Source organism: Perognathus longimembris, chromosome 24 (assembly GCF_023159225.1).
Source record: "Perognathus longimembris pacificus isolate PPM17 chromosome 24, ASM2315922v1, whole genome shotgun sequence".
NCBI classification, from domain to species: Eukaryota; Metazoa; Chordata; class Mammalia; order Rodentia; family Heteromyidae; genus Perognathus; species Perognathus longimembris.
In genome coordinates this window covers 26004249-26009591 of record NC_063184.1, presented here as the reverse complement: position 1 = coordinate 26009591, position 5343 = coordinate 26004249, and the positions used below count along the sequence as shown (strand labels likewise).

The following is a 5343-nucleotide window of genomic DNA, read 5'->3' as shown; positions in this document are numbered from 1 at the left end:
AAGAAAGATTGAACCGCATAACCAGGATGTTTATAGCACCCATGCTGTCTGGGAAAGATTGAAAACTGTTTTTATTTTAATGGTAGTACTAAAACAGTACATAATAATCATCCTCTCTGAGAGCCAGCCCAAAGAATCAAATGAGAGAGACAGAGAGAGCTCCTGGGTTACAGGTGGTTGCTGGTAACACTTGCAGTGTGTATGTTGATGGAGAGATCAGTCACCCTGTGCTCCCCACACATTCATTTCTGGCCTGTGACAGAAACACAGTTGACAAAGCTTCTGTTCTCCAACGGAGCACTTTGGGCGACTGCAGATGGAGAAAGAAAATTAACAAAAAGCTTTCATGCAAGGAAAGACCCATCTTGGTGACAGCAAGCATGGATGCAGAACAGCGGGAGGCCTAGTAGGGGGCTCGTAATGGAAATATCCAAAGAGAGATGAACAGATCCTGAGAGGCCAACACAGACGCAGGGACCTCGGAGAAGTCTGCTTAAGAATCACATTAAATCCTCAGCGAAGGGGAACCAAAGGCTGTTCTGCACGCTGTAGGTTTCTGCTTTGCACATCCATGCATTTTGAATAGGTGAATGATTTGGTCCACTCCATATTGCTCGGTGCCAATTCGATTTCATCAGTCTCGACTTATTTGATGGGAATGGGGATTATAGAGTGTTGAGTTAAATATATATATATATATATATATATATATATATAGAGAGAGAGAGAGAGAGAGAGAGAGAGAGAGAGAGAGAGAGAGAGACAGAGAGAGAGACAGAGAGACAGAGAGGCTTTGCTGGAGTAAGCAAAAACTAGCTACCCTTTGTGAGCCGGACAGCTAAGTGCAACCCAGATCCCAGGTGGGCAGTCAGGTCAGGTCCTGCTTTGCAGGAATTTGAGGGGTTTGCTGCAGTCTCAGTGGGTTTTGTGGGGACAGAAGAGCTTCTGATCATGGGGTGACAGGCTGAAGAAATAAGGAAAGGAACTAAGTGTAGTTTCTTCCTTTAGTGACTCCCATGTCTGACTTCCATCTTTCATCCTTTCAAAGTATGTGTTGTTCTAAGGAACCAAACTCCAATCTCCAAGACCTCTGGCAGCCATGGTTGGGGCGGTATTTACTACTGTCCCCCTCCTTGCAGAGAGTCATGAATGAGCTGTGAGTCAGGAACGCTGAGCCCAAGACCTTAGTATGGATTAGTAGCTGGCTGAGCAGCCCTGCCCATGTCGCCTGGCTTTTTGTTGTTGTTGTTTTGTTCTGTTTCCTGCTGACTACTGTCCCCTGAAACTCAAGGCCTTCTCTGGCCTGGCTCCACTTATTTCCACTCACTAAATCCTATCCATTCTTAAATTCTGCCTGGAGCTATGCTCCCTGGCTAGGCCCAGAAACCAACCTGGGCTCCTTCCCAGAAAGCCACTGTCAGCTTGCGTAGAAACTAAGATCATTCTCTGCTCTTCTCCGTCCCCTCTCCCAGCTTCCCCTTTCCCAACTACCTTTCAAGTCAATGTCTTCGAGGCCAAACCAAATCCCATACTCACCAAGAGTTGTCTCTCGGCCTCCCAAACAATTGCCTTTACTATTCTTTATATTTGACCTTCTTCACTGCTTCTCCTTAATGTAGGGCTCCTCAAAGATGGGGCCTTTCCCACATAGTCTAGTGGTTAAGATTCCTGGTTTTCACCCAGGCAACCTGGGTTCGACTCCCGATGTGGGAACCAAAAAAAAAAAAAAAAGATGGGCCTTATCTTCTGGGCCACAATGCCTAGCATTTTGTTGGCCATTGTTGTTGAATTACTTTTCACAAAATAATTCTTATTAGGATTTTATTACAATTACATATCATTGGGATGATTGTGAAAGAATTTCTGTTTAGGTAACATTCTAATTTTAAAAAATCATTGTGATTCACATGCTATACAATTTATTAAAAGCGTACAAAGTACAAATCAGGATTGCACAACCACTTCTGAAAAACTAACTTTAAAATAAATTTGTCTCCAAAAGAAATCCAGTCTCTATTAGCAATCCCTGTGTATTTCTCCCTCCCTCTTCCCTTAGATTCTGACCACCATAAGTCTACTTTGTATCTCTGTCAATTTGTTTATTCTGGATATTTTAGAATTATAGGTTATGTGGTCTTTTATGACCTAAGAAACATTCTGAGTTGTTCTTCTTGAAAGTTTGTCTCCTTTAAATAAAATCTCTCTCATGAAATCCACTATGGAAGAGAAAAGCGATCAATCAAAGGAGGAGGAGTACTGAGCGACCTTTTAAAGAGTATTTGTATTTTAATAGGGAATAACAATGCCAGCCTAGAAATAAATAAGTCACGTTTAAGGGCATACTTGGGTAGAATATAAAGCAGATTGTGGAACAGTCATCCCCTCCCTAGACTACCTCTCCCTTCTGAATTCTCCTGACCCTCCTCAGGCCTGTTCTTGAACACACCCCAAATTCATGCTGTACCTTCTCATTTACAGAATAAAGGAAAGCTCCGCCATGACTTTTGAGAAGTTGTCTGAGATTAAACCTATCCGCTTAAAGTAACAAGCATCAAGCCTTAATCATCAACATCACAGAGTCTAAGATAAGCACTTTTTTTCACACTCAAATGCTCCATCAATCGAGGTGCATCTTACAGTGGTTACAGGCCTTCCAGCAGTCACCTAGAACTTGCCGTGGTTGGCAAAATCCCAAACATGTCATAGCTGTTCCCGTGCGGTGGCACCACCTCTGTAAGTTCCCAGACCATTTACCACGACTTCTGAACAAGATCCCTGTGACTTGACATTGACCTTGTCCATGCCCTTATGTAAAGAAACACCCAGATTATTGGCTGTGGGTACAGAAGTGATTCTGAAAAGACTCTTCACATTTAAAAGTTTTAGGAGTACCCTAGTCTTCAATATTTTCTTCCTTTTTTTTTTTTTTTTGCCAGTCCTGGGGCTTGGACTCAGGGCCTGAGCACTGTCCCTGGCTTCTTTTTGCTCAAGGCTAACACTGTGCCACTTGAGCCACAGCGCCACTTCGGGCCATTTTCTGTATATGTGGTGCTGGGGAATTGAACCCAGGGCCTCATGAATACGAGGCAGGCACTCTAGCCACTAGGCCATATCCCCAGCCCCAATATTTTCTTCTTTTTTATGCATGCAACAAGAGTGAAATATTGTTCTTTAAAGGATCTGCAGAGTTTGAAGAAACATTTACAAACTGATTACAAAGAGAAAAAAACAGCTAGGTTAATTAGCAGGTATCTGTTTCTCTCTACATAAAATAATGATACCTTTTACTCTCTTAAGTTTGGCCTCTTCCAACTAGTATATATCCCTGGCATGTTATCTCATTTTATACCCTCTGCAGTGCTGAGAAGGGAGGAGAAATACAGCCAAATGCTCAAAGACCCAAGTCAAGAGGGTCAGAGAAATAAGAGCTGCCTGTGAATCTGTTGAGGCGATCCACATGTCCCGGTGCTTACAGAAAAGACAGTAACTATCATGACAGAGACAAGCAAGTTGGGATGCAGAAGGTTCCGGTGGGATTCAGTTTTCGGAGTGTTGGCAAGCAGCCTGGAGACAGCTCTGTGAGCTCCCGGAATCCTCCAGAGGCCTGCAGAACTCCATAAACTAGATGCTGACATCATCCCTGTCTGGGCAAAGACAAGACCAGAGGCCTCCCAAGAAGGGCCTTGCAGAATCCCTAATGAAGCAATCACCATAAACTGGAGTGGGCGCGGAACATGCTCGTGCCTGGGTCTCCTCTGCCCAGGAGTTCCGCCTCCCAGTCACCAATTAACTTTACAGTTACATCTGCCTCTCCTGCCAAGCTCTCCCATAAAGGAATTTATCACCTTCTGTTCTGCTTTTCTTCCCAAATGTGAATCCGAAGCTCACAGTACTGCTTAAAAAGGCACTTTCAGCAAATCCAATTACACTCCCAAACACCTTTACACGCAGCCTGTGAGCTCTTCCACATTCCCCTCTGTGGCTTTATTATTGATGCTGGCCCTAAGCTCGCTGCTAGCTTGGGCCAATAATAATAAGAAATCCTTGTTTCTGTGCCAGACACTGCTCTAAGGGCTTCATATATATTAACTCACTTAATCCTCGTGACTGTCCTTTGAGATCAGTCTTGTTGTACTCCCATGTTACAGATGAGGAAACAGAGGCATCGAGAAGTTACAAAGCTGGTCCAAGGCCGAACATAAGTGAGTGACTGAGATCTGTAATCTTAGCTACACGGGAGGCTAAGATATGAGGATCACAGTGCAAAGTCAGCCGAGGCAGTTAAGTTCTTGAGACTTATCTCCAATTAACCACCAAAACTCCTGGAACTGGAAGTATAGTTCAAGTGGTAGAGCACCAGCCTTGACTGAAAAAACCAAGGGGCAGTGTCTAGGCCTGACTGAGCCCCAGAAGCGGCTCAAAAGGAAAGAGAGAGAGAGAGAGAGAGAGAGAGAGAGAGAGAGAGAGAGAGAGAGCAGAAGGAAGAGGAAGAGGAGAAGGAGGAGGAGAAAGAAGAGGGAGGGAGAGAGGGAGGGAGGAAAGAAGGAGAGAGAAAAGAAAAAGAGAAAAAAGGAAAGAAAGCCAAATAAAAGAAACTGGCCCAAAGTCACATGCCTCTAGTCAAGAGAGATTGAGGGTGAACCCACGCATGCCAGCCCTTGAGTCCATACTTATGAAGAAAACCAAATGTAAAGGTTTGTTGATCTCATGGTTTTCATACCTTTAACCTCTGTTGCTTAGAACTCAGTGTATATGAAGGATCCAATCAGAGAAGCTCTGTTAGAAACAGGAAGAGGGCCTGTAGGCATTAGTAGCACTTCTTCCTGACCCTTGGAGTGACCCTGGACACTTCTAGAGGGAGGCAGATGTTGGAAATCACATCTGGGGAACCTCTGCCTAAACGTCTCTTGCAATTGATGAGTTACCTGGGACCTCAGAGAAACAGCTGGATTCCCAAGGCTGTGAGTTTGTCTGGGATAGAGGCCCCCCCAACAAAGCCAGGTTCTACTCGAGCTCCTCATCTGGCTCCGGTCTCTGGGCCCCCTGGCCCTGGGCCAGTACACTGCCTCCACACGTCAGGTAGTGCCTGCAACACTGCACTTAATGAGGACAAACAAATGCGCTCATCACACCAAGTTCAAGTGTGGATGATGGCATGGACGGCACCGTGCATGCCCCTGGCCCATGGAACTGCTTGGTAATGGTGATGGGCTCTTCCAACCCTCAAGCTGAGAGCAGCAGCTCTGTGTGTGCACACAGCTCAGTCTCATCTTCCAGGGAATTCCTTGTCCTTTGGTGGTGGTGGTAATGTTTGGGAGCCTATTCTTCTATCCTTCCTAAGAT

At 45.0% G+C, this 5343-nt stretch overlaps 1 non-coding gene across 1 annotated transcript; it reads left to right on the top strand.

Annotated features, from left to right (window-relative positions):
• The first annotated feature begins 1641 nt into the window (after nt 1-1641).
• Nucleotides 1642-1713, top strand: Trnae-uuc. Its single transcript has one exon. It is a non-coding gene; the product is annotated as a tRNA-Glu (tRNA).
• Nucleotides 1714-5343: the final 3630 nt, after the last annotated feature.